The 12,142-nt window shown below is 42.2% G+C and overlaps 2 pseudogenes; one reads left to right on the top strand and one right to left on the bottom strand.

The window, feature by feature from the left end:
• Positions 1-4,856: 4,856 nt before the first annotated feature.
• The window catches only part of LOC147459774 (uncharacterized), a 92,411-nt pseudogene continuing 85,125 nt past the window's right edge, over positions 4,857-12,142 (bottom strand).
• Positions 6,745-12,142, top strand: part of LOC147459775 (uncharacterized) — a 56,610-nt pseudogene continuing 51,212 nt past the window's right edge.

The raw sequence follows: 12,142 nt of genomic DNA, 5'->3' as shown, positions 1-12,142 counted from the left end.
TTCCACTACCATGGATCTACATCAGAGGACCGTCATCGACTTGATTGTTCAAATTTTGCCATGACTCCACAATCTTGTGTAAAACACTTTTTGTCAATCCGGTGTACCCTGAAATGCTCGACCTTTACACCACGCTATCGTATATGACTTATACTACAACCAACAACGCTAATGAGTGGCTGTCAATACAAAAAACATGCCACTTTTAATTAAAAAATAGGTTGTCTACGATTAAAAGTATACCTTGGGGTTGCATCCTTGCGAGTACTCCCATTGTGCGCTTTTCAAGGCATTATGTAACCATCTTAAGCTCATGAATATTGATAGGCTCTCAAGACCCGCCGGATAATGCATTGGTGGTCGTCTTTCCCCTCTCCAATCAAGTCGTGCAGTTTTTTGCTCTTGTTTTGCATCCTCGTACTGTGAAATCCACTTTTGCATCACTAGGTTGTGAAGCATGAAAAATCGATTGATCGTAGACTCTAGATCCTCTGTCATGTTCTTTTCCACACCAAGATTGCACATCACAATCCTAGAAATGCTCTCATCATCAATGGTGCGCCAAAGCGTATCTCTTACACACTGAGCTCCAGAGAGCCACTCCAATGTACACGAGGGACTCTAAAATAAGCCAACCCTTTGCCATGCTACCCTCTAGACATCCTTCTGATGCATATATCCCTTGAGCGTTTTCATGAAACGTTCTAAAAAGAACATCCACCTTGAATAGATTGTGCATGTTATTTCCACTCGGGGGGGGGGGGGGGGGTTCACTGTGTGTAAATTGTGTTAATCGCGTGCGTTCAAGGACTATTACTAAAACTCCTTGTCTGTGAATTTTTGACAAATAAATTACACCCCTTTTCTATTCAATATGTTTTTTTTTTCCAATTCCATTTTATGATACCCTTTTGTATGTGAAAATGTGAGAAATATAAAATTTATTAACCCCTTCTGCTGCACTCACGTGATAGTCACAAAATTATTAGGTGACCCCCCAAGTATTTACACCTCGTCAACTACGTGAACAAGAAGGTGCACTTGAATGGTCAGCATGGTAGTAGAAAAGTGTGTCTCAAACATGAAAACAACCTCTGCAGCATTTTGTTTGTGGATGGTGTATAAACTGCATTGATCTTCTTCTGGGAGATCCATTGCACCAGTTTTGCAAGTTTGTAGATTGTTTGGTAGACAATGGGGGACAAATAACCCTCAATGGCCATTGGAAAAATAAACTACAAAATATATTTAGCATTGGGATCATAATAGATCACGCAAAATAGATTTAGTGTTGCTCTAGTTCAATTCGAACATACCTGACACATTTTATGCCAGTCATATCAATTTGGTCTCATAGGTCATTTTGGACATTAAATATAACATTCCCTTTCATTTCATTCTCTCTCTCTCTCTCTCTCTCAATGTATCTTTGAGTGTGTGTGTGTGTGTGTAGGTCGTCTCTCTCTCTCTCTCTCTCTCTCTCTCTCTCTCTCTCTCTCTCAATTTCTCTCTCTCAATGTTTGTGTGTGTGTGTGTGTGTGTGGGAGGGAGGGATAAAGAAAAGAGGGGAAGGGAGCATGAGAGAGAGGAGAGGGAGGGAGCATACTTGGCTCTGTCTTCTCTCCTTGGTGTGTGTGCTAATATAAGGTCAAGACAAAGAGTGATATCTTTAGTGATATCTGTAAAGATGCCATTTGAAGCGTCTAATATCCATCTAAATTTCTGTTTATGAATCTTATAGGTAGGAAAAAGTAATGTAAAGAGAATATCCCAAATTCTCTAAGTTTCTTGAGATGTTATTGGTAACGTTTGTAGAGATGTAATTCTTGTGAACTCCTTTTTGGATCTCGAGCATGAGCAGCTTTCCAGGCTAAGTTTTTACAAATAAGAGTGGGACAATCAAAGATTTTATCTAAACCAGCAGTAAACCATATCTTTGATACTTTTTGAAACTCACATGCGAGTTGTGGTGTTAGTCAAGAGTTATATGTAGACAACCATTTCCTAGGTACTTGTGAGATTTTTTGGAAAAATCATTCTTCCACTACTTTGGTTAAGTCCAGTAGGACTATCTTCTCTAGTTGGAGAGAACTAACAAGGTCAGTTAAACAGCTAAGAAAAGCTGATAGAGCGAGATAATAGTTTTTTGGAAATCAGCATTCAGGGACTAAGTTATGTCTAAGAAAATTATTACTGTAGACCAAGTTTTTAATGGGTTTTTGATATTTCCAGCCGATAAGTACATTGTCCAATAGTTTGTGATTGCCAAAAAGTAGGTCAAAGCACTCACAAGAAAGTGTTTTAGGATGTATCCAGTCAAGAAGCTCATTCTGAAAGAGACAGTTTACGTAAATAAAGTCATGGCTTGGATCTTTTTTGTTAAGAAACTTCCTTCCACATGGGCTCACAGCAACCTGCGGTTTCAATAATGATTAGATTTCAAGAAGGTTCTTGATTGGTGTGTTTCTGCCTCTTCCTCTAGTGTAGCTATGAGATTTTCCTTGATTAGAAGAAGAGCTAGTGTCAAAAAAGAAGTAAAAGAGTTGGGGGTAGCAAGAGAATTGGGTCTTTTTAAAGAATAGGAGTCATCTTCATCAATACAAGGTTTGAGTAAGCTAGTGATAGTCTTTACACCTTTGTAATTGGCATAAGATAGATCCCAGGTTCATCACACTTCAGTTCCTTCAGAATATCCAGCATTAGCCCACGAAAGATGTTAAAAGAAATCTGAGCAATTTTGTCTATTTTGCTTGGCCATCTAACCAAGAGAAAATAAGGGATAGATGAATGTCCATTGGTTTTTCCGGGAAGAGTAGGTCTAGATGGTTGAGGATAAACCATATGGCATGATCAAACCACATGATGTTGGATTTGCATCAAGCGTTGGGTCAAGAAATTTGTAGGCACATTTAACATAGGACCGAAAAACATTCCAAATGGATTTTGTGTAGAATTCAGGTTTGCTTTTGGCAAATTCCATGTTTCCCTTTGTGCGGATGTAGAGGCCTATATTGGAAGGGCATTTGGAATGATCGATGAGGTTGAGGTTGAAGGGGGCTTTTATGAGTTCCCCTTTATCAAGGAACTTTCCACCTTTCAAAATTTCGAGTCTGCAATCTCAATAGTAGAGGCAGGGAGGTTAGCAAGGTAAACCCAGGTTTCACTTAGAATAGGTGCTAAAAAGGCTTTGTTAGGTAAGACCTAGAGCTGATGGTATACCCCAAAAGATTCAATTTCAATCTGCCTAACAAGTAGGAAAGGAAAGACTTTGTGTGTACATATGAGAGAGAGAGAGAGAGAGAGAGAGAGAGAGAGAGAGAGAGAGAGAGAGAGCTTGAAGCCACCCACCCATATTCTCTATCTTGCACCAACTTGCCGTGTTCACAGGCATCTTGAGATACCAATGTGATGAGCCCCAACTTGCCATCTCCTCATGTACACCTCACCCTGCTGTTGCTGCCCTCACCGACCCGTCTATTGCTTCTCCACCCCCTACTCCCCTCAAAGCGGCCACATCCATAGCATCGCATGTTTGACTCCTCATTATAGCTTCTTATCCGGCTACATGTCTTGTGATGTAGGCCTTGTTGGCTCTAGTGCAAGGCCGACAAGGGTAGTGAGTTCATGATGTCAGCAACATAATAACAGTGTTGCATGTAGAGTGCACATGTTGTCATCTACACTGGTAAACCTAGACCAAGAGACGAGAGTGGTAGCACATCCATCTTTAACATTTTTGTCATCACCATCACCAACACCCTCCACTATTCAGGTGTTTGTGTTGGCAGAGAGAGAGAGAGAGAGAGAGAGAGAGAGAGAGAGAGAGAGAGAGAGAGAGTACTAATGCTATTCGGTCGTAATAGGTTGCTATTATTGACCTTTTAGGTGTGGCTTTAATTTTTTAAAATCCAGTTACGTTGCTCTTCAAAAATTGCAGAGAAACGTCTTCCTTGCACCTTCATCTCCCTGCAATGTATCCCACCAATTCCCATATCTCATAGGGGCTTGCGAGAGACTCATTCATGGAAAACAAAATCTCGCAGATCACACTGACCTTTCCAAGCATGCAACTTGCAGTGCTTTGTAGATCACCCCTACATCGCCTATTCACTAGCAAGCTCTCCAGCCATAGAATCTCCTAACACCATATTGAACTGCTTGTAGTATAAAGGGTCTTAAAATTGTGAGGGTCGTTGAGATACTCAGAATAGCTACTTCATATGTGATTTTGTGAAACATCATAGATGGTTTTGAATCTCAACAATCGCGACATGAGCTTGCCTGAGAAAGGAAAAAAGAAATATACAGAGAGAGCACCCCATGGCAGTAGGGTTTTAGGTCGAATATGTGGAGAGGGAGAGAGAGAAAGAGAGAGATGACATCTAGCCTGACAGAAGTAGGATATTTGTCTAAAGATGACAAATTAAGAAATTCAATCTTTGGGGATCCCCCCCCCCCCCCCCCATTCCCTTTAAAGTATCTCTTTACTTAATAAAGCACTCTTCCTCTTGAGTCCTCTTGAGTCTTGCTACTTATAAAAGGCTGAGGCTCATAAGAACAAGTGAGCCATAAAATAAAATTCTCAGGAATCTGAAACTGGACCAGGAAACAAGCTTGTAACTTCTTTTGGGGCCTGTGCTTTTTGCTTTGTGAGGAACAATTTTCACCTGCAAATGGTAGGCCTCGTGATTTTATCACTTGTTTATAAGAATCTTGTGTTGATACCTTTGGTTTCGACAAGTGATGAAATCACTTGTTTATAAGAATCTTGTGTTGATACCTTTGGTTTCAACAAGTGATTAAATCACAAGGCCTGCCATGCCAATAATGAAGAAAGCATTCAAACAATTCTTCACTTAATTGCAATCTAGACAGCAAAGATGAAAACAATTGTAAACTTGCCCATCCCTAAAAGCATTAAACTTAAGGCAAGGAGCATGCATGGAGCTAGTGGAGCTCATACTAGGGTGCTTGAGTTCCAAGGCAAGCTCAAATTTAGTTCTGGCACTCTTCAATAAAGTCAAGTTGTTTGTGATTGAGCTCTTTGACATCAATGCATCTCCATCCAGAACAAGCTGATCATCATGAGATTTTTCATCATCTTCATGCAATCGTTTCTTGGTCAATTGCAAGGGCACTCCAAAGAGCTTTGGCGGCCTTTTTTTGCTGCCATCGACAACATCTTTAGCACCATTACTAGTCTCAGTTTCCTTGTTGCTTGATGTAGCTGACATATAGAGTGTGATTGTTGTTGGAGCAACACTACAGTTTGTCACATTAAACCCTGCAGATCAGAGGTTTTCTTAACTCCAGAGTGCTGTAGGTGTTTGCAGCATCATGGCAAGATCAGGTCGGCCTACCCACCATAGTTGAAAACTGTGGAGCATGCGTCGATACTGGAATTGCAAAGGGTATTGCACTACTCGTACTAAGAAATGCTCTTCCATTCTCCCCTGCACAAGTCTGTCTAGATGTAGGGGATCCATGTTAGACTTCACAAAAATCATACAAGGTGAAGGATAAGCAAGGCTTCTCTAAGAGCTAGGTATGTGAAAGATAGACGCCTCCGAGGATAGTTGGCTTGCTTGCCCATGATTAGGACCACATAACACTCGAGATGCTTGTCCTTGTGCCTGTAGATTCTGGTGCTGGACATACAGGATAATGTCATGGTAGATCTTTTCCATGCGTGTCAGCTCCGAAAGAAGAGTATTATCACGGCGTAACTGCTCATTCTCATCGGAGAGCGATAGCATCGCTTCGCCCCACCCATGCTACTTGTGTGTGTCATGTTGCTATGAGCTGATGCAGCTTGCTGCCTACCCGTATGGTGTGCAGTTGGCCGCAGTTGCAAGTGCCACACTTTGTGATGGCTACTAAATTTCGGGCTGTGCATCCGAATCAACAAAGCCAAAGTGATCCAGGTCAGTGCCAACGAGGCAATGTGCACTCACACTTTTCATTTTACAATGCGCACGCATTCTTTACCTTGCCCATTTTACAATGGTCCCAACACCCTCCTCTCCCTCTCTTACCTGAATTTTAATGAGCGTGCCCTCTAGGCTCTCTCTCTCTCTCTCTCTCTCTCTCTCTCTCTCTTCAATTTTAATGCTCCTCAAGCACTGCCTTTAGAAGCATCCAAGCTATGCATTTAAATATAGAAAGCTTCCAACCCTTTCATGTAAACCTCAAGGGTTTGCTTAAAAGAATTTACTCACACTCACCCACGCTTGTGAACTCCTTATAAGGTAGGTGATTTTAAAAAAAACATATATATATTATACATTCGCCAATTGCCCCTCCACACACACGCACACACACACAAAGGGTGTCCACAGAATGCTTTTCCAAAAATTTAGTAGTTGTGAAAGTGGCTACAAAAAAAAAACACACACACACACAATGGATTTTCCCTCAATGCTTAACCCACCAATTAAGCTAATGGTATTGAAAGGTAACACACACACACACACACACACAAAATGGATCTCTTCTCTACTAGCATTCTCACATATCCACATAATGCTTGCCTAAAAGCATTATGAAAGGTCACACACACACACACACACACACAATGGATCTCTTCTCTACGAGCATTCTCACATATCCACATAATTCTTGCCTAAAAGCTTATGTTGATAGTATGGAAGAGAGAAACACACACACAATGGGTCTCTTCCTTGAACTTTGATTGATGCATGTTGATGGAGCTAATTAGGTAGCCGCCATTTTCCAAGATACACCATGGATCTCCAAATTCTTAGCCCCGGTATTTTCAATTCATATTCACTTCTGTGGTTGCACATACGTAATGATCAATCTAGAGACAAGATTGTCCATGAAGCACGAATTCTGTGGTTGCGTATGAGCGATTTCATTGTTGGGGAGGCTAAATCCACTAATTATCCAACGATCTTCAAGACATGCACACACCATAGGTGTACGCTTTCACAACGCAAGCTCATCACAGGCGACACTTGGATAGAGAAAAAAGTGTGAGTTTAATCTACTTCTCTATTGTTTTAATCCCAATTTGGTTGCGGTTTTGGTGTGCAAATTTAATGCATTTTTTGGTGTGTGATTTTAGGTTATGGTGTGCATATGGCCCAAAAGACTCATCGGAGACAACACCACACCATCCAAGGATTGAAGGAGAAGACCGCATTGGGGATTCATCAAGCTCAGTGCCCGTTACTACAAGGAAGAGGCGTGCCCTGCTCACTAAAGGCATTAGGAGAAATATGAACCTTGCATGGGCCTTGTAAGGAATCCTAATGTTTAGGGATTAAAGCTAATGCTGTGTGGGGTTTAGGGGGCAAGGGCATTGAAGAAGGTAGTTTTGAGTAGGCTTTTCTAGCCTTTTTTTTAGACAAATGTAGGATGTGGACCTAAGGGGTTACTTTCTCTCTCTGGCCTTTTTTAAAGTGAAGGAAGCATAGGGATGTGTCCACATCAGCAAAAACGTGGGTCACTAAGAGTCAAAATTTGATTTTTTTTAAAAAAATCATTTTTACTTGTTTTTTAATTAAAACTCCCTCCCAACATATATACATATCTAAAAATAATTTTTTGATCCATTTTTTAACCCACAAGCTTAGAAAGTCCATTTTTTCAAAAATCTTTTCCCCTAAAAAATAAAAAACATTTTGTTCTCTCGTCCTACTCCCTCCTCCCTCCTCTCTCCCTCTCCTCTCCCTCCCTGTCCCTACCTTCCTCCTCCTCCCCAATCTCTCCCTCCCCCCCCTCTCTTCTTCTCTCCTCCCATCTTCCTCAACCTCCCTACCCTTCCTCCTCTATCTTTTAATCATTTTCTCCTCACGCAACAGCTTCCATAGTGCTCACGGACATCACAAATGGTTTGCTTCCACCACCACGTACTCTGCACACCAAAAGCATACATATTCGCTTACCCACAGCATTTGCACCGAAGACCGCTAGTGAGGGTGATCAAAGGTCATCACAGGAACGTCGCACCGCTTGTGAGACCAATATTGACATTTGGGTGGATGGCCATTTGTACCCTTATGATCCTATAAGCCGCTTCATCCACCGTTTAATAGCCTTTCCACATTTCTTCAATTTCTTGGGAGGGGAGAAGTAGGCTTGTTAGGCTATTGCAAGTGGTTGTATATGGGTGCAGGTGCTTCTTTGCATATGTGGATGCACAAATGTCAAGCTCTTCACCTCAAGACGACGGCATTACAAGAGAGTGTTGCCTCTTCGGAGAGGGTGGTTAAAACTCTTGAACAAAAAATGCAAGAAAAAGAGTCCCACATCCAGAAGCTTACCAACACCATCACATACTTGAAAGAAAAACCCCTTGGTGCAAGGGAACGCAAACGCACGTATTCATCCATTGAAAAGAGGCATGTCGTGGAACAAGCCAAGATGATCGAGTCAACCTTCTCACTAGTTGTCTCCATACCCAGGATGTGATTTCTATCTTACAATCACTTGGAGGTAAGCACATTAAGGATGCAGTCACCAAGGACCTTATGCGTAAATTAAGAAATGTGGTTAGTGATGATGACGTGCAACAAGCTTGTGATGAGGCTGGAATCAGCACCAAAGCCTATCAGGCTGTTTTCCAACTCCTAAAGGATGCCCTCAAAGAACATGGCATTGTGGAAAACCTATTTCCCGTTCCTCACAAGGTCAAGCTCGCAAAGAAGGCCACAAACGAAGATGTGTTCTCCCGCATTGGGACATACCTACACATTGAGGACACAATGCCAACTTCCCTTTATGCTTCGTGCGCAACAAAGACAAGGGGAAAAGGTAAGAAACAATCCATAAGACCTTCGGAGAAGGGCTTTCCTTACACAATGTGGAACAATAGTTTTGTGGATCTTAGAAGGCTTTCCTTACACAATGTGAAACAATATTTTTGTGGATCTTAGAAAGCTTCAAGAAGCCATGCTTAGATTTTACGAGTTACCTGAAGAAGGTGACACACTTTACTTTTTTCTTTGGTATTGTTCTTATCATAGACTCTGAAGTTTAAGGTCTTGGCACTATTTATTTTGTAGTACTTGGCACAAAAGTCGCTTTTGTGCTGAAACTCGATGAGTGTCAAATAGTGAAAGGCCGAAGGTTAGAGAGGCTAAGTGTCACTCTAATGAACGAGGCCCTTTTGCAAACCAAGCGAAGGGATTTAGTCGAGCCATCTTCCACCCCATCTTTTAGCGTGCAATCAGAGAAAGACATTTGGTGGTTGGGTGCTATTGAGGTGCCCAAAGAGACCAATGGAGTACTTTCATGGATTTTTGAGAGAACTCCATGGATCACAGAAGTAATACACTCCCAAATTGCAGGTCAGAAGTTGGAGATTGAGGGTTTTGGTAGTTATGATGTGGAGTGGCACTTAGGTGGGGATTTGAAGACCATAATGTGTTTGCTTGGCTACAAACAAGGGGCTTCTTCTCTCATGCCTTGTCCATTTTGCACTTGAGGGTACAAACCTAATGGAAAAAAATCATATAAGAGCACTGCAAAGGTCGGTTCCATGCTTCCATGGCAAGGGCATGGAGAACAAGGGTTAGATTGTCGTGATGTCGGAGATGAAGGTAGAGAATGGGAAGCGTCTATTCTGAGATGTCCCATGCTCAATGCCCCAGACCGTGATCAAAAGGACCACGCTTGGAATCCAATCTTTCCATTTCCTCTATCGAATGTACATTTTTGTACATTACACGCATTCATGCGCATTTTTGATAGGCTATTGAAGCTCCACATTGACTATGCTTTCACAATGAAACCTTTGGAAAAGTCCTAGGAAGCGATCGAAAGAGTGGAGGTACTCTTGAATTCCATTGGCTGTCACGGTGGAAATGTGTCTATCGTTGCTGCAAAGAACACAGGGGAGGCCCATGAAATTGCTCAACAAGTGTCAATGAGTGGACAAAAAGCTAGACACTTTTTGAAGAAAGTTTCCCAAGGAAATCCAAGTCGATATGATGCTCAAAACAGCTCCAATCAGCAGGCAGGTAACCTTTGGGAGCTTTGGAAGGAGTTATGCAAAGCTACTACTGACAATGATTCAAATGGCGAGCTTGCAAACAAGCGCAAGCAAGTTTGGGCACATTTTGATAAATTGGTCAAGCTTATGGGCCTTAACAGCACAATAGAAGGACAACGCCAATCATTTCAAGAAGCCTTGGCAGATTTTACCAAGGTCTTCACCCTTTCTTGGGGTGAAAATAACATCACACATTATATGGTAAGTCATTTTACATGGTGTATTCATTACAAGGAATTGTTTTTATTAAATAATGTGGATCGTTTACTCATGTGAACAACATATCTTGTTTGCGCATGGTGCATTTTTTATGCACAAGTATGGATCGCTTGAAATTTTTAGCACTCAAGACATGGAGAAGTTCCATTATCGAGCAAGGGGAGTGTACTTAAAAAATACTCAACATGGTGGTGGAATGGTGCAATCCAATTATTTGGAGGAGATGTTCAACTGGTTTTTTCGCACAACATTTGCTCGTAAGCTCACAATGGAGCGTGCGCGACAATCCAAGACTGCTATTGAAGTGCGGAAATGGAGTCGTCAAGAGCATAGCAACAAGTGGCAAATGTCGCAAGGTCCCACCAAGCATGCTGCATGGCGGCGATGCAGAGTGCGACAAAGATCAAAGTGGATACTGTGCGAGTCACTAAACGTGAACGCAGGGTACAACTCTTAGCGACATGTTTATTTAAAAAATAATAGTTTTTTTTTTCAAAATTAGTGTGAACAGGGCCCTTTTTTAATGGGTCCTTATAAATATTGCATGCTCTCATAAACCACTCATTTCTTAAGAATGGGTGAGCTCTTACCAACGAAATGGTGCACACCAAACAAACCACGAAAGAGCATCCGCCTGCCAACAAAAACACCCACCAAGGATGTGAGAAGCCGCCATGGCTTAAAGACACAAGAAAACGGCCACGAACACCTGATCGTTCTAGGAACTCTTATGGCAGTGGGCATGGTGGTAGGGCACGAGAGTCATCGAGGATTGTTAAATCTCCACCTCCTCAAGATGTAACACCTAGAAAAAGAATGAAGCAACGTGCCCAGCGTTGGAGAGAAGAACAGGGCTAGCAAACAATAGAGTCCAATAGGGAGCAGCCGTCGCACCACCAATCACAAGCAGGACCATCCAGGACTTGGGTGGTCCATACAGACACTGAATTAGAGAGTGAGCCACCATGGCTGCGAGATGAAATACCGCGCACACACTGGGTGGCCGTTAGGGGGAAGACATTGCCTCGAGGCCAGGGAGCTCTCCCCACACAACAAGATCGGCAGCCAAGGGAAGAGGAAGAATCAGAAGAGGCTGCAGAACCATCCCCTAAGCATGTAAACAGGTGCAAAGTCTAAGTTTTTCAAGAAGCCTAAACGCCGCTCGCCAGCAAATGTGCAAGTGCCCCCAAGACAACCGCAATGACGCCAAAAAATAGCAAGGGCATTTGCAGAAATCCGCCACTACCAGAAGACTACGGAGCTTTTGATTCGACGAACCCCCTTTGCTTGCACAGTGAAGGAGGTGCTTCAAAGCTATGGAAATGAGTATAGAATGCAAGCAATAGTGCTAGAGGCTATTCAAGAAGCTGCAGAGGCCCACATCATTTTGGTGTTGGAAGATACCAACCTATGCGCCATTCATGCAAAGCGAGTGACAATACAGCCAACAGATATGCGACTGCACGTCGATTGCGACAAGACTTCGAGCATTAGCCGAAGTTACCCTTCTTTATGTATTGCACACCCTTATCTTTGTAATGATTTGACTTTTCAATGACAATATGATCAACAATTGTGTCTACTGTGTCTATTATCTTTGTAATGAAATGACTTTGTAATTTCAGTTAATTTCAATAAATTTAGGTATTTTAAGTACCCAGGGGGGTAGATAAGCCTACCAGGGGCAAAAAAAAGCCTGGCCACAAGGGCGCATAAATGGCCCATCCATCTGTTATGGATGGGCCATTTGCGCGCAACAAATGGATGGGCCATTTACGCGACCTTTGTGGCCAGGCTTTTTTTTGCCCCTGTTAGGCTTATCTACCCCCTAGGGTACTTAAAAAGCACAAATTTACTAAAATCAATTTGGTTTTGCAACATTTTTTTAGATGGAGCCTTGTGGCC

This window comes from Adiantum capillus-veneris, chromosome 4 (assembly GCF_014529385.1).
Source record: "Adiantum capillus-veneris isolate H3 chromosome 4, ASM1452938v2, whole genome shotgun sequence".
Taxonomy (NCBI): domain Eukaryota; kingdom Viridiplantae; phylum Streptophyta; class Polypodiopsida; order Polypodiales; family Pteridaceae; genus Adiantum; species Adiantum capillus-veneris.
This window is presented reverse-complemented; position numbering and strand designations above follow the sequence as displayed.